The following is a 24307-nucleotide window of genomic DNA, read 5'->3' on the forward strand; positions in this document are numbered from 1 at the left end:
GGGAATTCTACCAAATATTTAAAATATTAATACCTATTCTCCTGAAACTGTTCCAAAAATAGAAATGGAAGGAAAACTTCCACACTCATTTTAGGAGGCCACCATTACCTTGACCCCAAAACCAGACAAAGACCCCAACAAAAAGGAGAATTATAGACCAATAACCTTGATGAACATGGATGCAAAAATTCTCACCAAAATACTAGCCAATAGGATCCAACAGTACATTAAAAGGATTATTCACCATGACCAAGTGGGATTTATCCCTGGGCTGCAAGGTTGGTTCAACATCCGCAAATCAATCAACATGATACAATTTATTAACAAAAGAAAGAACAAGAATCATATCATCCTCTCAATAGATGCAGAAAAAGCATTTGACAAAGTACAACATCCTTTCTTGATCAAAACTCTTCAATGTATAGGGATAGAGCTTACATACCTCGATATCATAAAAGCCATTTATGAAAAACCTACAGCAAATATCATTCTCAATGGGGAAAAGCTGAGAGCTTTCCCCCTAAGGTCAGGAACACGGCAGGGATGTCCACTATCACCACTGCTATTCAACAAAGTGTTAGAAGTCCTAGCCACAGCAATCAGACAACAAAAAGAAATCAAAGGCATCCAAATTGGCAAAGAAAAAGTCAAACTCTCACTCTTTGCAGATGATATGATACTTTATGTGGAAAACCCAAAAGACTCCACCCCAAAAGTCCTAGAACGCATACAAGAATTCAGTCAAGTGGCAGGATATAAAATCAATGCACAGAAATCAGTGGCATTCCTATACATCAACAACAAGACAGAAGAGAGACAAATTAAGGAGTCTATCCCACTTACAACTACACCCAAAACCATAAGATACCTAGGAATAAATTTAACCAAAGAGGCAAAGGATCTGTACTCAGAAAAGTATAAAATGTTCATGAAAGAAATTGAGGAAGACACAAAGAAATGGAAAAACTTTCCATGCTCATGGATTGGAAGAACAAACATTGTGAATATGCCAATGCTACCTAGAGCAATCTACACAGTCAATGCAATCCCCATCAAAATACCAACCACTCTTTTCAAAGAAATGGAACAAATAATCCTAAAATTTGTATGGAACCAGAAGAGACCCCAAATAGCCAGAGGAATGTTGAAAAAGAAAAGCAAAGCTGGCGGCATCACAATTCCGGACTTCCAGTCTATTACAAAGCTGTCATCATCAAGACAGTATGGTACTGGCTCAAAAACAGACACATAGATCAATGGAACAGAATAGAGAGTCCAGAAATGGACCCTCAACTCTATGGACAACTAATTTTTGACAAAGCAGGAAAGAATGTCCAATGGAAAAAAGACAGTCTCTTCAACAAATGGTGTTGGGAAAATTGGACAGCCACATGCAGAAGAATGAAACTGGACCATTTCCTTACACCACACACAAAAATCGACTGCAAATGGCTGAAAGACCTAAATGTGAGACAGGAGTCCATCAAAATCCTAAAGGAGAACACAGGCAGCAACCTCTTCAACCTCAACCGCTGCAACTTCTTCCTAGAAACATCGCCAAAGGCAAGGGAAGCAAGGGCAAAAATGAACTATTGGGAGTTCATCAAGATAAAAAGCTTTTGCACAGCCAAAGAAAGTCCACAAAACCAAAAGACAACTGACAGAATGGGAGAAGATATTTGCAAATGACATATCAGATAAAGGGCTAGTATCCAAAATCTATAAAGAACTTCTCAGACTCAACACCCAAAGAACAAATGATCCAATCAAGAAATGGGCAGAAGACATGAACAGACATTTTTCCAAAGAAGACATCCAATGGCCAACAGACACATGAAAAAGTGCTCAACATCGCTCGGCATCAGGGAAATCCAAATCAAAACCTCCATGAGATACCACCTCACACCAGTCAGAATGGCTAAAATTAACAAGTCAGGAAACGACAGATGTTGGTGGGGATGCGGAGAAAGGGGAACCCTCCTACACTCTTGGTGGGAATGCAAGTTGGTGCAACCACTCTGGAAAACAGTATGGAGATTCCTTAAACAGTTGCAAATAGAGCTACCATACGATCCAGCCATTGCACTCCTGGGTATTTACCCCAAAGATACAAATGTAGGGATCCGAAGGGGTACGTGCACCCCAAATTTTATAGCAGCAATGTCCACAGTAGCCAAACTATGGAAAGAGCCAAGATGTCCATCAACAGATGAATGGCTAAAGAAGATGTGGTATATATACACAATGGAATATTATGCAGCCATCAAAACGAATGAGATCTTGCCATTTGCAACGACGTGGATGGAACTGGAGGGTGTTATGCTGAGTGAAATAAGTCAATCAGAGAAAGACATGTATCATATGACCTCACTGATATGAAGAATTCTTAATCTCAGGAAACAAACTGAGGGTTGCTAGAGGGGTGGTGGGTGGGAGGGATGGGGTGGCTGGGTGATAGACATTGGGGAGGGTATGTGCTATGGCGAGTGCTGTGAATTGTGCAAGACTGTTGAATCACAGATCTGTACCTCTGAAACAAATAATGCAATATATGTTAAGAAAAAAAAGAAGAAGATAGCAGGAGGGGAAGAATGAAGGGGAGGGAATCAGAGGGGGAGACTAACCATGAGAGACGATGGACTCTGAGGAATAAACTGAGCGTTCTAGAGGGGAGGGGGTGGGGTGATGTGTTGGCCTGGTGATGGGTAATAAAGAGGGCGCGTTCTTGGGGCGCCTGGGTGGCTCAGTCGTTAAGCGTCTGCCTTCGGCTCAGGCCATGATCCCGGGGTCCTGGGATCAAGCCCCGCATCGGGCTCCCTGCTCAGCGGGAAGCCTGCTTCTCCCTCTCCCACTCCCCCTGCTTGTGTTCCCTCTCTCGCTGTCTCTCTCTCTCTCTCTCTCTCTCTGTCAAATAAATAAATAAAATCTTTAAAAAAAAAAAGAGGGCGCGTTCTGTGTGGAGTACTGGGTATTATGCACAAACAATGAATCATGGCACATTACATCCAGAACTAATGATGTAATGTATGGTGATTAACATAACAATAAAAAAATAAAAATAAATTATTTGAAATAAGCCTTTCTCCACTGTGGGCTTCTGCTGAGAGATAATACCCTATACTTCTCAGAAATGTTTTTGGTTGATTGAGAGGGACTGTGAGAGACACACATCACTAAATACCTATAGGACCTGAATGAGTAGCACCCTGAGGAACCACTTTTAGTCTTCCTGAGATTTTATTTTATTTTATTTTATCATGTTATTTTAATCACCATACATTACAGGATTAGTTTTTGATGTAGTGTTTCATGATTCATTGTTTGTGTATAACACCCAGTGCTTCATTCAGTATGCGCCCTCTTTAATACCCATCACCAGGCTAACCCATCCTCCCACCCTCCTCCCCTCTAGAACCCTCAGTTTGTTTCTCAGGGTCCATCGTCTCTCATGGTTCGTCTCCCCCTCCGATTCCCCCCCTTCATTTTTCCCTTCCTGCTATCTTCTTCTTTTTTTTTTAACATATAATGTTATTTTTTTCAGAGGTACAGGTCTCTGATTCAACAGTCTTACACAATTCACAGCATTCACCATAGCACAGGTATATGCTCTGGCTAACATTTTATTTTTTTAAAGATTTTATTTATTTATTTATTTATTTATTTATTTATTTATTTATTTATTTATTTATTTGACAGACACAGAGAGAGAGCACAAGCTGTGGGGGAGGGGCAGAGGGAGAAGCAGACTCCTGACTGAGAAAGGAACCTGATGCCGGGCTCGATTCCAGGACCCTGAGATCATGACCTGAGCTGAATGCAGACGCTTAACCGACTGAGCTACCCAGGTGCCCCTTCCTGATGTTTTAATAAGGAATTTTTTGGTTACCTCCTTGGTCTCATCTTATATCATGCTTTCCTGATAGTGTCGGGGACTTGATCTTTGCTTAGAAGACATGTCTTCATTTTAGCGTCATTTGCTATTTGAGAGGCTGAAAATCTTCACAACCAGCGACACCATGACTTTTTTGTTCTTTCCCATGTTTTATGTCTTTCCTCTTGCATCTTATTATAAGCAGAAAGAAAACAGATGCCACTTTCAACATTCTGCCTGGAAATGTCTTCAGCAAAATCATCAGTTCACTAGAAACATCTTCAACATCCACATCAATGCAGGTTTCAGTGTTTCTCAACTTTCTGTCCCTGAAGGACAAGGATTTCCCTCCCTCTAGTTCCCAATAAGATTTTCCTCTTTTTAGTTTTTGCTTTCACTGGCAGTTGCCTCAAAATCTAAAATCCTAGTACCAGTAAGACAGGTTAGCCTTCCACTGATGATCTCTGCAAATTCTGAGAGTGTCCACTTATTTCACAGTTCCAGAGTCAAAGCTACATTTTACGTTGTCTGTTATGGTGAGTTCCCATTTCCTATTGGCCAAAATCTGTATTAGTTTTGTATTGCTGTATAAAAAATTAGCCCAAGACATTTAGCTTAAAACAACAAATTGTCCCAGAGTATCAGGAATCCAGAAATGTCTTAGGTGGGTGGTCCTTACAAAGGCTTTTTCATGAGGCAGCAATCAAGGATCTGAGGTAATTTTAGTTACACAGAAATGGCATTTCACAATTGCATATGGTTTAGTCAACATTACATATCACAGATTTGGAATATCCTCATGTTTTCTAATAATTAAAAGAGTTTACCCAATAAATCAAGCCAGAAATACTTTTGTATATTTAAGTAAAGGTGTTTTTAGAATGGGGAGCAAAGGATGCTTCTCAGAACAGACTGGATAAATGCCTCCTTTCTTCCAAATGGAAAACAACTTAAGCTGCATAAGGAAAAAATGTAACAATAAATTAAGTAAATATATTTTCTTTTGTCAAGTCCATGTTGAATAGCTGACTTCAAGTCTCCTAAATAAAATTTCTGGGCATTTGGAAATACAAGAGTGACTTCTTACTAAGGATTGATATTTCCATTTACTTCATCAATTTCATTAATCATTCCACTTGTTCCTTATTCACCCCACTATGAACTGGAGTCTGTGTGATGAGGTGCCATATGAAGTAAAATAACTTCTGTAAACAAGATGAACATTGAAGGGAAATATGCATCAGGAAAGGAAATTTAAACTTGACTGTCAAAAATGTCACCATGATGGTTTCTTACAAACTGGATTTTGCAGATAGTGATGGGATGAAGCTCTCAAGGGCTTAGAGAATTTATCTTGACCTTTGATAGAGCTGGCAAGATCTTATCCACCTTTTAGGATGTAACTAAGAATTTTCAACATAGTTTATTCTGACTCAGTCTTTCTTCTTAATGATACTTAAGTCCTCTTTCATTGCTAAGCACTAATCTAAAACTAACTGCGAGTTTCTCCTCCCTGAGAGCACAGGAAAGGCAAAACAAAAGAAATGGAACAGGGGTTCACCCCTGTGATGAGAAATACCACCATCTTTCTGTAGGCAAGTCCCACAGGATTTCACAGTAAGTGGAGAATTATGGCCACATTATTCCACATATCAGTAAGGATAATTAGCATGATCTAATGCAAGCACGGAAGGGCAGCATGACTATGATTCCCATTTGTTAGATGGATAAACTGAGGTTGAACAAGATGAACAATTTAGCCAAGATCATGGGCTACTCTCCCTGTCAGATTCCCACTCTTTCTGCTATGTCATGGCAGCTTAACTAAGAAAGAACACAGATGATGCCATCTAAACACAAAAAGTATGGATCCAAGAATCTCAGTGGGAGAACTGGTAAAATATGTGAAGCAGAAGATTTCATGTTTGTCTTGAAGGACATGACTAGAGCATTCCTTGGAGTAGTGTGGCTATCATGGTAAGGACCTGACCATTCTGATATCCCTATAAACGTCTTCTGCCTTGTGGTTTAGCTCTGCCTACCAAACTTTATATTCCAGGTAACAGGCTGATACCCACAGCCCCACCCTTAGCAAGGTCTTGCATCCCTGGTCTGAGCTACAAGCAAGACATAATGGTTTTAAGATCTCATCTCTACTTGTTCCATTTTCCTGTTACATTTTCAGTTTCCAGATGGTAGTATCATGTCTGTTATAGCAGTAGCTTCTGAACAAATGTACCTAAAACAGGTCTTAGCACATAGCAGGCACTTACTTGATAAAGATCCACTGCCATTGGGTAACCGCTTGTACCGTGGACCCAACACTGCTCCCAAAGTGAAATTTCCAGGACATGTCAGGAGAAGGACATCTGTGGACAGAACATTCTTGGTCCTCAGATTTGAGACCTGCTTTGAGAATTTGTCCTGAACATCACTGGCTGGGCAAGGACACGGCCATGGCCCAGCTGCAGGTTTCACACATTATTTAATGAGCTGTTTTCTGAAGAACAAAAAGGACTGTTGTCTGGGAATTGCTTTTATAAGTGAGCCAATTAATGAGGGTTGAAACTTCAACAGGGCCTCTATCATTGTCTCCTAGGAGACATCTTCTGAAGCCATGGGACCTTGGGTAGAAATACTCTACCTCTTTTGAAAGCTCTTCAAGTGCATCCTCAAGCTCAGAGTACTAAGCCCTGGAAGGAACAATATGCTTTCTGATTAACACAAGAATTTTCCAGTAAATTTTACCCAAAAGGAAGTGAGGGACAAAATTACATAGTTAAGTTTTAAGTACTTATTATGTGCAATATCATGCAATGGACAGAATGTTAAAGGGTAAAAAAACACAAGTAGGAAATACCAATAACATTTTAGGACCTAGGATCTTTCTCTTTCTTTTTTTCTTGATCTTGATCAAAATACACGTGGAATGTGTACACAGACATAAAACTGACTATTTTCTAACAGGCAAGCCTGGGGGCAAAGCTGTTTTAGTTTCTCTAGATACTTCTGAGAACATAAACAAGTAAAATAACATACATGTATCTAAATTTTCTTCACTGTAAAATGAATAATCAAGATTATCTTTTACATTGAAAATATGTATTTGTCCACTTAATAAGTAGCAGGTTCCTCTTCAGTGCAAGCATTGCTCTGGGTATGAAGGATAAAACAACAAATGACTAGACATAATTTTTATGGAATTTAGACTCGTGATATAAATATTAAAATATAATCAATCCACCACCAATAAGACACAATAATCCTAAATATAGATGCACCAAAAACAGAGCCTCAAAATACATGAAACAAAACAAAATCTGATAGAGCTGAAAGGAGAACAACACAAACCTAGAATTATAAATCAAGATGTTAACACACCCTCTTAACTACTGATAGAAGTATTAGACAGAAAATCAGCAAAGATTTAGAAGATCTAAGCAAGATAGACAACCAGCAGGATGTAATGGACATATTACACCATTGTGTGCAACAGCTCTAGAATCTACAGCTTTTCAAACACCTGTTGAACAGTCACCAGGATAGGGCATTTACTGAACTCAAAGTTAACCTCAACAAATTGGGGATATATATTTTCAGATCATAATAGAAATGAAACCAGAAATCAATAATGGAAAGAAAATGAGAAAATTTCAAAATACTTGAACATTGAACAGCATACTTTGCAAAAACCCATGAGTCAAACAAGAAATGTTAAAGAAAATTTTAAAATATACACAACTGAATAAAATAAAAATACCATGCATCAAAATATGTAGGACTAAGAAAAAGTGCTAAGAAGAAATTTTTATTAATTCACAAAAGAATAAAATTTTAGATCAATAAGTTCTTAATAAACTAGAAAAATTAGAGCAAAATGAACCCAAAGAAAGAAAGTACTAAAGACAAAAGTAGAAATTAGTGGGACTGAAAACAAGAAAAGAATAGAGAAAAGCAATGATACAAAAAGCTGGTTCTTTTGAAAAAAATCAATAACATTGGTAAATCTCTAACAAAACAAAGAGAAAAAAGACAGAAGATATACAAATCACCAATACCAGGAATCAAGTCATAGATATATCTACAGACCTGATCCATTAAAAGAATTGTAACAAGGGCTCCTGGGTGGCTCAATTGATTAAGCAGCTGCCTTTGGCTCAGGTCATGATCTCAGGGTCCTAGACTTGAGCCCCACATCTGGATCCCTACCCAGCAGGGAATCTGCTCCTCCCTCTCCCTCTGACCACACCCTGTTCTCACACTCTTTCTCTCAAATAAATAAATAAAATCTTTTTTTTAAAAAAGGGATTGCAACAGAATTCTGTGGATGAATTTATGCTCATAAATTTGACAACTTAGAAGAAATGGACCAATTCTGCCAAAACCACTAACTACCAAAACTCAACCAACATGAAACAGAAAACAATTAAAGAAATTAAAATTATAATAAATAACCCCCTTTAGAATATCTTCAGATTAAGACTGATTCACTGGAGTATCATAACAAACATCTAAAAAGAAGTAATAGTAATTTTACACACAGACAAAGACAGTACAAAATAAGAAACCACAGACCAATAACTTTTACTACCTTAAATACAAAATTCTTCCATAAAGTACAGACATACTTTGTGCTCTGCTTTATTCCTCTTTACAAAATTTTGTGTGCCTATGTGTGGGTTTTTTTATTTTTCTACAAATTGAAGGTTTGTAGCAATCCTTCATTGAGCAAGTTTATCAAAACCATTTTCCAACAGCATATGCTCACTTTGTGTCTCTGTCACATGTTTAAAATTCTCACACCATTTCAAATTTTTTCATTTTTATTATATTTGCTGTAGTGATCTGTGTTCAGTGATCTTGATATTACTATCATAATTGTTTTGTGGCACCATGAACCGTGCCTGTTCTAGGATGGCAAACTTCATCAATAAATATTGTGGGTGTTCTGACTGCTCCACTACCCAGCCAGTCCCCATCTCCATCCCTCTCCTCAGCCTTCCCTATTCCATGAAACAGAATAATACTGAAATTATATCCGTTGATAAATCTACAACGGCCTCCAGTATTCAAGTGAAAGGAAAACTCCCATGTTTCTTGCTTTAAATCAAAAGCTAGAAATAATTAATCTTAGCAAAAAAGGCATGTGAAAACCAAACAGACTGAAATCTAGGGCTCTTGTGTGAAAAGTCAAGTTGTTAATGCAAAAAAAAAAAAGTTCTTGAAGGAAATCAAAAGTGCTACTCCACTAAACATACAAAAGATAAGAAAGCAAAACAGCTTTATGCTGATGTGGATAAAGTTTTAGTGGTCTGGATAGAAGATCAAACCAGCCAAAACATTCACTTAAGCAAAAGTCTAATCCAGAGCAAGCTCTTAACTCCTCAATTCTAGGAAGGCTGAGAGAGGTGAGGAAGCTGCAGGAGAAAAGTTTGAAGCTGCAGAGGTTGGTTCAAAAGGTTTAAGGAAAGAAGCCAGCTCCAGAACACAAAAGTACAAGGTGAAGCCACAAGTGGTGATGTAGAAGCTGCAGCAAATTTCCAGAAGTTTGAATTAAGATAATTAATAGAGGTGGCCACACTCAAGAACAGATTCTGAACCTAAATAAAAGAACCCTACATTGGAAGGAGATGCCATCAAGGACTTTCATAGTTAGAAAGGAGAAGCCAGTGTCCAGCTTCAAAATTTCAAAACAAGCGGACTCTTTTGAGGCGGCTAATGCAGCTGGTGACCTTAAAATGACGTCAATGTGAGGTACCTGGGTGGCTCAGTCAGTTAAGCATTTGCCTTTGGCTCAGGTCATGATCCTGAAGTCCTGGGATAAGCCCCACAATGGGCTCCCTGCCCAGTGAGAAGTCTGCTTCTCTCTGCCTCTCTCCTCCTCTCCCCGCTCGTGCTCTCTTTCTCTCTCTCTCAAATAAATAAATAAAATCCTTTTAAAAATGGAGTCAATGTTTATTTACCATTCTGAAAATCCTAGGGCTTTCAGAATTATGCTAAATCTATTCAGTCTGTTCTCTCTATGTGGAACAGCAAAGCATGAATGACTGCACATCTATTAACATCTTGATATACTAGATATTTTAAGATCACTATAGACACCAACTGCCAGAAGAAAAAAGATTCTTCTCAAAATATTACTGACCACTGACAATGAAACTGACCATCCAGGAGCCCTGATGGGGGTGTACAATGAGATTAATGTTGTTTTTATGCCTGCTAATGCAACATCCATTCTGCAGCCCATTCATCAAGAAGTAATTTCAACTTTTATATTTTATCATTTAAGGAATATTTCATTTGTTATACCTACCACAGATAGTAATTTCTCTGATGGGTCTGGGCAAAGTAAATTGAAAACCTTCTGGAAAGCCTTGACCACTCTAGATGTCATTAAGAAAATTCATGATTCATGGGAAGAGGTTAAAATATCAACATGAAAAGTTTAGAAGAAGCTGATTCCAACCCTTCTGTATGACTTTGAGGGGTTCAAGACTTCAGTGGATGAAGTAATTGCACATGTGGGGGAAATAGCAAAATAAATAGAAAAATTAAAAGTGGAGCCTGAAGACTGAATGAACTGTGCGATTTCATGATAAAATTTGGATGGATGAGAAGTTGCTTTTTATGGATGAACAGAGAAAGTGGTTTCTTGAGATGGAATCTACTGGTGAAGATGCTGTGAAGATTGTTGGAATGACAACAAAGGGTTTAGAATATTGCATACACTTGGTAAGGCAATGGCAGAGTTGGAGAGGATTGTTTCCAATTTTGAAAGATTTTTCTACTGTGGGTTATATGTTATCAAACAACACCACATGTTATAGAGAAACTTTATTTAAAAAAGAATCAAATGAATTGGTAAACTTCATTATTGTTTTATTTTAAGAAACTGCCACAGCCCCCCAGCCTTCAGAAACCACCACTCTGATCAGTCAGCAACTATCAACATCAAAGCAAAACTCTCTGCCATCAAAAAGATTACGACTCACTTAAAACTCATTTGATGGTTAACAGTTTTTAGTAACAAAATATTTTTAATAAAGGCATGTACATTGTTTTGTTTAGACATAGTGCTATTGCACATTTATAGATGGCACTATGGTGTAAACATAATTTTATATGCACTAAGAAACCAAAAAAAATTACTTGACTCACTTTATTGCAATACTTACTTTATTACAATGGTCTAGAACTGAACACACAACATCTGTGAGGTATGCCTATATTAGCATAATTTACTCAACAATGTAGAAAAATATATTCATCTTGAACAAATGGGACTAATCCCTGGCATGCAAAGCGATTGAACATTTGAAAATTAATCAGCATAATCCATTGTATCAACAGGTTAACAAACAAAAATCATATGATCATATCATTGGAGCAAAAAATTGACAAAATATAACAGTGTTTCATAAGAAATTCTCTCAGCAAACTACAAGTAGAGGGAAACTTCCTTAACTGGATAAAAAGCATCTATTAAAAATTACAGCTAACATCATGCTGAAAAGTGAAAGACAATCTTTTCCTCTATGTTGGGACAGAGCAATAGTATCTGCTCTGACAATACTTATTCATCACAGTAATGGAAGTTGTAGCTACTGCAATAAGTCAAGAATAGAAGTAAAATGCATACACTTTAGAAAGAAAAAAGAAAAACTACCCTTATTTGCAGATAATGTAATTGGCTATTTAAAAAATCTCAAGGAATCTAGAAACAAAAAATACGTACATACATATAAAGACAAACTAAAATTAACAAGTGAGTACAGCAAGGTTTCAAAATTTAAGATCATCATGCAAAAATTAATTATATGCTAACAAGAAGTATATGCAAACCAAAATTAGAAACAATGCCATTTACAATCACTTCAACAAAATAGAAAATGTAGATTTAAACTGAATTAAACACCATTCAGGACCTGTTATCTGAAAATCACAAAACTGTTATGAAAGAAATTAATAAAAAATAAGACTTAAACAAATGAAGATATATGCCACATGCATGTATTGAAAGACTTGACACAGTAAAGATGTCAGTTTTCACCAAATCAGTCTATACTTTTAATGAAATTACTATCAAAATCCCAGCACATTTTTAAAGTAGGTTTATTGATAAATAATTCAATTTCTACACATACAGTTCAATCATTTGTGATAGAGAACTCTACCACTAACACAACAGTCTAATTTTATGATGTACTCAATCACCTGAAAAGAAATCTAGAACCCATTACTTTCCATTCCTCTTCTCCACTCCCAAGCCCAAGGTAAACACTAATCTATTTTCTATCACTTTGAATTTGACTATTTTGGACTTTAAATTATGTACAAAATCATACAATATGTGGTCTTTGGTGAATGGTCTATATTAGCCTACCATAATGTTTTTGTGGTTTATCCAAGTTCTAGCATATATCAGAACTTCATTTCTTTTTTATTGCTGAAAAATGTCTCATTGCATGAAAACAATGCATTTTTTTCTGGGTCATATAATAACCCTATGTTGAACATTTTGAGAAACTAGCCAACCAGTTTCCAAAGCAGCTACATATTTTTAAATTCCCACCAGTGATATACACCAGGGTTTAATTCCTCTAGACCTTGCCAACACTTGATAGTTTATGTATTCTTTATAATAACTGACATAATTAGTGTGAGTAGTGGTACATGTGGTATTTTATTCTGGTTTTGATTTTTATTTTATTTATTTATTTTTTATTATGTTCACATAGCCAACATGTAGTACATTATTACTTTTCAATGAAGTGTTTAACAATTCATTAGTTGCATATAACACCCACTGCTCATCACAACACGTGCCCTCAATACCCATCACCTGGTTACCCCATCCCTCAATCCCACTCCCTTCTGTAACCATCAGTTTATTTCTCAGTGTCCAGAGTCTCTCATGGTTTGTCTCCCTCTCTGATTTCTTCCCATTCAGTTTTCCCTCCCTTTGCATGGTCCTCTGTGCTATTCTTTATGTACCACATATGAGTGAAACCATATGATTATTGTCTCTCTCTGCTTGACTCATTTCACTGAGCATAATCCCCTTCAGTTCCATCCATGTGCAAATGGTGGGTATTCATCCTTTCTGATGGCTGAGTAATATTCCATTGTATACATGAACCATATCTTCTTTGTCCATTCATCTGTTGAAGGGCATCTCAGCTCCTTCCACAGTTTGACTATTGTGGACATTGCTGCTATGAACATTGGGATGCATGTGCCCCTTCTTTTCACTACATCTGTATCTTTGGGGTAAATTACCTAGTAGTGCAATTGCTGGGTCATAGGGTAGATCTATTTTTAACTTTTTGAGGAAACTCCATACTGTTTTCCAGAGTGGCTGTACCAGCTTGCATTCCCACCAACAGTGTAAGAGGGTTCCCCTTTCTTCACATCCTCACCAAAATTTGTTGTTTCCTTCTTGTTAATTTTTTTTGCCAATCTAACTGGTGTAAGGTGGTATCAAATTGTGGTTTTGATTTGTATTTCCCTAATGATTAGTAATGTAGACATTTTTTCATGTGTTAGCCACTTCTTTGCAGAAGTGTCTGTTCAAGTCTTCTGCCCATTTATTGACTGGATTATTTGTTTTTTGGGTGTTGAGTTTGATAAGCTCTTTATAGATCTTGGATACCAGCCCTTTACCTGTAATGTAATTTGCAAATATCTTCAACCATCCATGGGTTTCCTCTTAGTTTTGTGGACTGTTTCCTTTGCTGTGCAAAAGCTTTTTATCTTGATGAAGTCCCAAAAGTTCATTTTTGCTTTTGTTTCCCTTGTCTTTAGAGATGTGTCTTGAAAGAAGCTGCTCTGGCCAATGTTAAAGAGGTTAATACCTATGCTCTCCTCTAAGATTTTGATGGATTTCTGTCTCACATTGAGGTCTTTCATCCATTGAGAGTTTATCTTTGTTTATGGTGTGAGAGAATGGTCGAGTTTCATTCTTCTGCATGTGGCTGTCCAGTTTTCCCAGCACCATTTATGACGAGACTGTCTTTTTTCCATTGGATATTCTTTCCTGATTTGTCAAAGATTAGTTGACCATAGAGTTGAGGGTCCAATTCTGGGCTCTCTATTTTGTTACTCTTATGTGTCTGTTTTTGTGCCAATACCATGCTGTCTTGATGACCACAGCTTTTTAATATAGCTTGAAGTCAGGCATTGTGATGCCTCCAGCTTTGGTTTCCTTTTTCAACAATCCCCTGGTGATTCTGGGTCTTTTCTGGTTCCATACAAATTTCAGAATTGTTTGTTCCAGCTCTGTGAAAAATGTCGATGGTATGTTGATAGGGATTGCATTGAAAGTGTAGATTACTTTGGGCAGCATAGGCATTTTCACGATGTTTATTCTTTCAATCCATGAGCATGGAATGTTTTCCCATCACTTTGTGTCTTCCTCAGCTTCTTTCATAAGTGTTCTGTAGTTTCTAGAGAATAGATCCTTTACCTCTTTGGTTAGGTTTATCCTAGGTATCTTATGCGTTTTTGTGCTATTATAAATGGAATCAATTCCTTAATTTTTCTTTCTTCAATCACATTGTTAGTGTATAAAAATGCAACTAATTTCTGTGCATTGATTTCGTATCCTGCCACGTTGCTGAATTGCTGTATGAGTTTTAATAATTTGGAGGTGGAGTCTTTTGGGTTTTCCACATAAAGTATCATGTCATCTGTGAAGAGAGAGCATTTGACTTCTTTGCCAATTTGAATGCCTTTTATCACTTTTTGTTTTCTGATTGCTGATGTTAGGACTTCTAGTACTATGTTGAACAAAAGTGGTGAAGAGTGGGCATCACGGTTGTGTTCCTGACCTTAAGAGAAGAGCTCTCAATTTTTCCCCACTGAGAATGATATTCACTGTGGGCTTTTCATAGATGGCTTTTATGATATTGAGGTATGTTCCCTCTATCGCTACACTCTGAAGAGTTCTTTCAGTAAAGGATGGTGTATTTTGTCAAATCATTTTTCTGCATCAATTGAGAGGATCATAATGTTCTCGTCTTTTCTTTTTTTTCCCTTTTATTAGTGTTCTCTATCACGTTGGTTGATTTTGTGAATGTTGAACCACCCTTGCATCCCAGAAATAAATCCCACCTGGTGGTGATGGATAATGCTTTTAATGTACTGTTGGATCCTATTGGCTAGGATCTTGTTGAATATTTTGGCATCCATGTTCATCAAGGATATTGGTCTGTAATTCTCCTTTTGGATGGGGTCTTTGCCTGTCTTTGGGCCTCATAGAATGAGTTTGGAACTTTTCCTTCTGTTTCTATTTTTTGAAACAGTTTCAGAAGAATAGGTATTATTTCTTTAAATGTTTGGTAGAATTCCCCTGGGAAGCCATCTGGCCTTGGACTCTTGTTTTTTGGGAGATTTTTGATTACTGCTTCAATTTCATTACTGGTATTGGTCTGTTTGGTTTGTCTATTTCTTCCTGTTTCAGTCTTGGTAGTCTATAAGTTTCCAGGAAGGCATCCATTTCTTCCAGGTTGCTTAATTTGTTGGCATATGATTGCTGATAATAATTTTTAATAGTTGTTTCTATTTCCTTGGTGTTAGTCATGATCTCTCCCCTTTTGCTCATGATTTTATTGATTTGGGTCCTTTCCTTTTTCTTTTGGATAAGTCTGGCCAGAGTTTTATTGATCTTATTAATTCTTTCAAAGAACCAGCTTCTAGTTTAGTTGATCTGTTCTACTGTTTTTCTGGTTTCTATTTCGTTGATCTCTGCTCTAATCTTTATTATTTCTCTTCTCCTGCTTGGTTTAGGCCTTATTTGCTGTTCTTTCTCCAGGTCCTTTAGGTGTATGGTTAGCTTTTATATTTGGGATTTTTCCAATTTTTTGAGAGAGGCTTGGATGCCTATGTACTTCCCCCTTAGGACCACCTTTTCTGTATCACATAGGTTTTGGATTAATGTGTTTTCATTCTCATTAGTTTCCATGATTTGTTTAAGTTCTTCTCTAATTTCCTGGTTGACCCAATCATTCTTTAGCGGATGCTCTTTAATTTCCAAGTGTTTGAATCCCTTCCAAATTTCTTCTTGTGGTTGAGTTCTAGTTTCACAGCATTGTGGTCTGAAAATATGTAGGGGATAATATCAATTTTTGGTATCAGTTGAGACCTGATTTGTGACCCAGTATGTGGTCTATTCTGGAGAACGTTCCGTGTGCACTCGAGAAGAATGTGTATTCTGTTGTTTTAGGATGGAATATTCTATATTTATCTATGAAGTCCAGCTGGTCCAATGTATCATTCAAAGCTCATTTCTTTGTTGATCTTCTGCTTAGATGATCTATCCATTGCTGTGAGTGGAGTTTTAATGTTTCCTACTATTAATGTATTATTATCAATATGTTTCTTTATTTGGTTATTAATTGGTTTATATAATTGGCTGCTCCCATGTTGGGGGCATAGATATTTACAATTTTTAGATCTTCTTGTTGGATAGATCCTTTAAGATCTCTTACTACAGTTTTAGGTTTAAAATCTAGTTTGTCTGATATGAGGATTGCTACTCCAGCTTTCTTTTGAGGACCATTGGCATGAAAAAAAAATGGTTCTCCATCCCCTTATTTTCAGTCTGGATGTATCTTTAGGTTCAAAATGAGTCTCTTGTAGACAACATATGGATGGGTCATGTCTTTTTATCCAATCTGAAATCCTGTGCCATTTCATGGAAGTATTTAGGCCATTCACATGGAGCATAACTATTGAAAGATATGAATTTAGTGCCATCACATTGCCTGTAAAGTCCCTGTTTCTATAGATTGTCTCTGAAGATTTCTGGTCTATATTACTCTTGGGGTCTTTCTTCTTTTATAGAATCCTCCTTAATGTTTCTTGCAGGGCTGGCTTAGTGGTCACATATTCTTTCAGTTTCTGCCAGTCCTGGAAGCTCTTTATCTCTCCAACCATTCTGAATGATAGCCTTGCTGGATAAAGTATTCTTGGCTGCATGTTCTTCTCATTTAGTACCCTGAATATGTCTTGCCAGCCCTTTCTGGCTTGCTGGGTCTCTGTGTATAGGTCTGACATTATTCTGATGTTCCCTCCTCTGTAGTAAGAAATCTCTTCCCCTTAGCTGCTCTCAGGATAGCTTCCTTGGCTCTAAGATTTGCAAGTTTCACTACTGTATGTTGGGGTGTTGGTCTATTTTTATTGATCTTAGGAGGGGTCCTCTCTGTCTCTTGGATAAGAATGCTTGTTTCCTTCCCCAGATTAGGGAAGTTCCCAGCTATGATTTGCTCAAATATACCTTCTAGTCCTCTCTCTCCACACCCTCGGGATCCCAATAGTTCTGACACTGGAACATTTCATGGAGTCATTGATCTCTCTAAGTCTGTTCTCATGGGCTTCTAGTTGCTTATCCCTATACTCCTTGGCTTCCTTCCTTTCTATCATTTTATCTTCTAGCTCACTAATTTGGTCTTCTGCCTCGTTTATCCTGGCTGTTAGAGTATCCAGTTTAGAAACCATCTCATTCATAGCATTTTTAAATTCTGCATGATTAGCTCTCATTTCTGCCTTTAGAGATTCTATATTGTTGGTAATGCTTTTCTCAAGCCTAGCTATTGACTTCATAATTGCTACCATGAAGTCTATCTCTGATATCTTGCTTATATCCATGTCCATTAGACCTGTGGCAGAGGACATTGCCTCTGGTTCTTTTCTTTGTTTGGAGTTCCTCCTCCTAGTCATTCTGTTGATGGATGGTTGAGGGAATGTACAGAGTCCAAAATATCAACCACGTTGCAAGCAAAATGCACCTACAAAAAAAATCCAAAGTGGTTGAAAGCTACCACAGATACACCACCAAAGCCAAGATGATCCAAAATAATAAAAAAGAAAGATAAAAGAGATAAAAGGGGGGGGCTGGGAGAGAGATTATAATTTCTCAGGGTGAACACAGCAGGGTGATCTGCCTGTTCCTGCTTGATTTTTGGTCTGTGTGTTAAAAGACACTATATCCCCAAACTGCAAAGAAATCAGAACTTACATATCAAGATAAAATTGAATAGAGTGAAAATCAGGCTAGTATGGGGTATAAATCTATAAAACATATATGTGAAAAAGAAAATAAAATCTAAGAAGTGACTTAAAAACATAGGTTGGGAAATATAAACCTATTTGAAATGAGAGCAGGGTTAAAAAAAGAATAAGAAAATAAACTAATAAAGAAATGTAAAATTTTAGCTTGAAGTATAAGCGAGTCATGAGGGAACACCTGGAACACCCTATATTATTTTCCCCTGGTGCTATAATTCTATAGCTCCATGGGAAATAAGCTTAAGCTTATTCACCTGTTCTTCCAGTCTGTCTTCTTGGGGAAGGGCCTGCTGCTTGGCCTCTCAGGTGTCTTTGCCTGGGTGGAGTTGCCCCACCCCTTGTCAGGGGATGGGCTTAATGTGAGCTGGTTGACCGTGCAGCTTCTGTTCCCTGGATTCTTTCTGCTTCTCTTTAGAGGGTCAGAGCAAACATGGCCATGCAGGAATCTCCGGCCCAGAGCTGCAATGTCATAGTCCATCCCCTCAATAAATCCTCCAGGTCAGTCCATCTCCACCTCTCCCCTTACCAAACTCCACAGACTCAGGCATCTTCTGGGGGAGGGGCCTGTTGCATTGAATCTCAAGTCTTTGCCCCAGGAAGAATTGCTCCACCCTTGCCTAGGACCAGGCTAAGTAATCTGCTCTGATATGTTCTTTGTGGCTTTTGTTCCCTAAAGGCTTTCTGAACAGCTTTTGAGGATGAGAATGAAAATGACGGCCTCCCAGTCTCTGGCTGGGACCCAAGAGCTAGGGGCTCCACTCCTCTGTGAGCCCTCAGAGCAAAGCACTCAATCACTCCTGTCTCCTTGCTCTCCCACCGCACTCTGTGCTCACACAGGCTGTGACTGAGCATTTCTACCTCTGGCACATGACCCCGCTTGGAGTCTCCAAACCCAGCAGGCTCCTGTGGCACACTCCCATGCCACTCCTCTGCTGGGAGGAAGGGGGCTCTCCCGGGTTCTGCTGCTTGTTGGGCCCCTGCTCTTTGAGCAGGGGCCCATCTCTGCCATGGATCACGGTTTATGGCAAGCCCTAGCCGAAAGCCCACTCCTGGGCTCACTCTTTGTGGCCAGCTTCCCTGCTGTGATACCTGGGAGCTCTACCACACTCAGGCACCCCTAGTCTTCCTATGACCCCTGAGGATCCTGAGACCATACTGTCCCAGCGAGGGTTCCACCTCCCACTTAGCTGCCTGAGTGACGTCCCTCAGCAGCAGACTTCTAAAAGTTCTGATTTTGTGCTCCCCTGTTCTATCACTTGCTGGTAGCCAGCTGATGGAGGCTCCCTCCCCCTGTGGTCTATCTTCACATATATCGCCTTGGATTCACCTCTCTGCACCTCCTACCTTGTGGAAAATTGTAGCTTGTCTATTTGTAGAGTTGCAGCCATTCTTTCCTTTGACATCCAGTTGAATTCACAGGTGTTCAGAATGATTTGATAGCTATCTAGTTGAATTCCTGGGACCAGGTGGAATTAAGGTCTCCTACTCCTCCACCATCTTTGACCCCTCCTCTTACTAATACTTTTTAAAGATTTATTTATTTATTTGAGAGAGAGATGGGAGAGAGAGAAAGAGAGAGAGTGTATGAGCAGGGGAGCAAGAGAGGGAGAGGGAGAGAATTGCAAGAAGACTCCCTGTTGAGCACAGAGTCAGAAATCAAGAGTCGGATGCTTAATGGACTGAGCCATCCAGGAGCCCCTGGTTTGCTAAGACAATTTTTGCATCCATGTTCATCAGGGATATTGGCCTGAAGTTCTCTTGTTTAGTGGAGACTTTATCTGGTTTTGGTATCAGGGTAATGCTGACCTCATAGAATGAATTTGGAAGCTGTCCTTCCTTTTCTGGTTTTTGGAATAGTTTGAGAAGTATAGGTATTAACTCTTCTTCAAATGTTTGGTAGAATTTGCCTGTTAAGCCACCTGGCCCTGGAATCTTGTTTCTTGAGAGATTTTTTTTTTATTACTGATTCAATTTCTTTGCTACTTATTGGTCTGTTCACATTTTCTATTTCTTCCTCTTTCAGTTTTAGTAGTTTATATGTTTCTAGGAAGTTGTCCAGTTTGTTGGCATATAGTTTTCCCTAGTATTCTCTCATAATTGTTTTTATTTCTGTGGTGTTGGTTATTTTTCCTCTTTCATTTATGATTTTATTTGGGGAGGTCCTTTCTCTTTTTTAATGAATCTGACTAGAGTTTTATCACTTTTATTAATTTAAAAAAATAGCTCCTGGTTTCATTGATATGTTCTATTGTTTTTGTTTCTGTTTTATTTTGTTTTTAGCTTCTTTTTTCTTTTTTCTTTATTTTTTATTATGTTAATCACCATACATTACATCATTAGTTTTTGATGTAGTGTTCCATGATTCATTGTTTCCATATAACACACAGTGCTCCATGCAGTACATACCCTCTTTAATAGCCTGGTAATGGGTATTGTTTTTAGTTTCTATATCATTTATTTCTACTCTAATCTTTATTATTTCCTTCCTTCTGCCAGTTTTAGGCTTCATTTGTTCTTTTCCTATCTCCTTTAGGTGTAAGGTTAGGTTTTTTTATTTGGGATTTTTCTTTGTTTTTAACGTAGGCTTGTATTGCTATATACCTCCCTCTTAGGACCAATTTTGCTGCATCTCAAAAGTTTTGGACCGTTGTGTTTTCATTTTCATTTGTGTCCATGTATTGTGTGTGTGTGTGTGTGTGTGTGTGTGTGTGTTTATTATGTTCAGCCCATGTATTTTTTTTATTTCTTCTTTGATTTTCTGGTTGAACCATTCATTGTTTAGTAGCTTATTGTTTAACTTCCATGTATTTGTTGTCTTTCCAAATTTTTTTGTGTGATTGACGTCATTTTATAGAGTTGTGGGCAGAAAAATTGTATACTATGATCTCATTCTTTTTGTATTTGTTGAGGCCTGGTTTGTGCCCTAATATGTAATCTATTCTGGAGGAAGTCCCACCGTGCACTACAAAAGAATGTGTATTCTGCTGTTTTAGGATGGAATGTTCTGAATATATCTATTAAGTCTATCTGGTCCAGTGTGTCATTCAAAGACATTGTTTCCTTGTTGATTTTCTGTTTAGGTGATCCGTCCATTGATGTAAGTGGGGTGTTAAAGTCCCCTACTATTATTGTATTATTATCAAATATTTCCTTCATGTTTCTTATTAATTGTTTTATATATTTGGATACTCCCATGTTGAGTGCATAAATATTTACAATTGTTAGATCTTCTTGTTGGATTGTCCCCTCTATGATGATATGGTACCCTTCTTCATCTCTTGTTACAGTCTTTGTTTTACAGTCTAGTTTGCCCAATATAGGTATTACTACTCTGGCTTTCTTCTGAAGTCCTTTTGTATGATAAATGATTTTATATCTCCTAACTTTCAAACTGCATGTTTCTTTAGGTCTAAAATATTTCTCTTGTAGACAGCGTATAGATGGGTCTTATTTTTTAATCCATTCTGACACCTTATGTCTTTTGATTGGAGCATTTAGTTCATTTACATTCAGAGTAATTTTTTTTAATATTTTATTTATTTATTTGACAGAGAGAGACACAGCGAGAGAGGGAACACAAGCAGGGGGAGTGGAAGAGGGAGAAGCAGGCTTCCCGCTGAGCAGGGAGCCCAATGTGGGGCTTGATCCCAGGACCCTGGGATCATGACCTGAGCCGAAGGCAGCCGCTTAACTGACTGAGCCACCCAGTTGCCCCCAGAGTAATTATTGATAGATATGTATTCAGTGTCATTTTATTACTTATTTTATCATTGTTTCTGCAGATTCTCTCTGTTCCTTTCTTGTCTTTGTCACGTTTAGTTTTTCCTTTCCACTCAAATAGTACCCTTTAATATTTCTTGTAGGGCTGGTTTAGTGGTCACAAACTCCTTTAGTTTTTATTTGTCTGGGAAACACACTTTATCTCTCCTACTGTAGCTTGCTGGATAGAGTATTTTTGGCTTTAGATTTTTCCCACTCAGCACTTTGAATATATCCTGCCACTCTCTTCTGCTTGCCAAGTTTCTGTGGCAAAATCTGCAGTTAGCCTTAAGGGTCTGCCCTTCTAAGTTAAGAACTTATTTTGTCTTGCTACATTTAAGATTTTTTTCTTTATCACTATATTTTGCAAATTCAATTACAATATGGTAATTATTGGCCTTGGTGTTGCCCTGCTTTTGTTGATTTTGATGGGAGATTACTGTACCTCCTGGATTTGGATGTCTGTTTCCTTCCCCAGATTAGGGAATTTTTCATCTATTATTTCCTCAAATAAATTTTCTCCCTCCTTTTCCCTCTCTTCTCCTTCTGGGACTCCTATAATATGAATGTTATTATGTTTGATGGAGTCACTGAGTTCCTTAAGTCTATTCTTGTGTTGCATAATTCTTTCTGTCTTTTGTTCAGCTTCATTATTTCCCATTATTTTGTCTTCTGTATCCCCTATTTGTTCCTTGGCTTCTTCCAGCCTGCTGTTCATTTCATCAAGCCTGTTCCCAAACTGTTATTGCATTCTTCATTTCTGTCTGATTCTTTTTTAACTCTTTTATCTCTGTGGTAAGGACCTCCTTGTAGTCTTCCATTCTTTTCTCAAGCCCAGGGAGTATCCTTATGATTATTTTAAATTCTCCATCAGGCATGTTACTTATATCTGTTTCACTTAGACCTCTGACTATGGCCTTATCTTGTTCTTTCATTTGGGATGAATTCCTCCATCTTGGCATTTTGTCTAAGTCTCTGCCTTCTCTCTGTGTTAAGAAAGCCAGTTATATTTCCTGCTCCTGAGAATAATGGTTTTATGAAGAAGAGGTTATGTAGTTTCCAGGGCCTGGTGTACTCTGCTGCTGTGTTTTGGCTGCTCTATCCTTCAGGCCAATCATCTGCAGGGCCTCTCCTTGCCTGTAATGGGCAGTGTTTGGTCCTTGGCCAGAATGTGGCAAATTTTAACTAGATGTGTCTGCCCTTGTGAAATGAGATCTGATACTCCATTCACTAGAGCTGAAGCCATGCAAAACTCTCTGGTCGGGAGATGTGGTATGGGCAGGGCTTTCTGCTGTTCTTCTGGTGGAGGGACCTACAGCACTGGGACTAAAGCAAGCCTGACTGAGAAGGACAGTCTCGCCAGAACACTGGGGAGTAGGATTTGGTGTAAGCAAGTTAGACAGCCTGTGCCATCACTGTGCTGTTTCCTGCAGGTGGTTCTGTCTTTATGCTGAGGAGCAGGGGATCAAAATGGTGCCAGCCAACTCCATTGTCCCCAGAGAGGCATCTCCATGAATATTGTCTCCAAGGGACATGCTCCAAGAAGAGTTAATAATCTCCTCACTTTGTGGCCCAGACAGTCTTCAGATCACTATTTCCATGCCATCTGCTCCCCCCCCCTTCTCTTCAGGAGCAGTACAGTGCAGTCCAGACTCTATCTCAGCCAAGTCTGCTGACATTTAAAACTCCAGGCTTTAAGCCCCACTGGTTGCAATAACTCATGAAATTCAGCCCCTCTTGTTTTCCCAGCCAATGGTTTTGTGAAAGGTTCTCCTTGTGCATTCCCTTGTATTCTTCTCTCCCTCTTGCTTTTCACCATGACCATGGCTCCCTCCCCTTCACAGCACCTGCAATCTCCCCCAAACCATGTCTCCACACTTCCTACTTTCTTTGATGTAGCCTCCTCTCTCCTTTTAGTTGTGGAGTTTGTTCTGTCAGTCTTCAGGTTGATTTCTGGAGTATTTAGGATGATTTGATAGTTATCTAGTTGTGTCCATGGGATGAGACAAGCCTAAGGTCCTCCTACTCCACTACCATCTTCTCGTGACCCCTAAACAAACACAATATCTTAATCTTGATTTTCATTTTCTTAATGGCCATTCTGTTTCTTCTTGTAGAAGCCAAACACATTATCTCACACATATTTGGGGTTGATGAGGATTGGCTAATGAATATGAACATTTCACAAAAGACAATGTATGGAGAGCAAAACACACACTTTTATGTGCTTATTGGTAATTTGTATATCTCTGGAAAAATATCTAATCAAATATTTTGCCCATTTTATTTTTTAAATTTTTGTTTCAATTCGTTAGTTAACATATGGTGTAATATTAGTTTCAGATGTACAATGTAGTGATTCAATACTTCCATACATTTAATTGGATTATTTATATTTTTATTATTGCATGATACAAGTTACATATTCTGAATTCACTCTATTTCTGTGGGTTGTCTTTTCACTTTCTTGTTGGTTTTGTTTGCAGGAAAAAAATGTTTAATTTAATGAAGACCAGTTTATATATTTTAAGTTTTGTGTGTGATTTTGGTGTCATATTTTTATTTTTTTATTTTTTTAAAGATTTTATTTATTTATTTGACAGAGAGACA

The sequence above is a fragment of the Zalophus californianus genome, chromosome 8 (assembly GCF_009762305.2).
Source record: "Zalophus californianus isolate mZalCal1 chromosome 8, mZalCal1.pri.v2, whole genome shotgun sequence".
Taxonomy (NCBI): Eukaryota; Metazoa; Chordata; class Mammalia; order Carnivora; family Otariidae; genus Zalophus; species Zalophus californianus.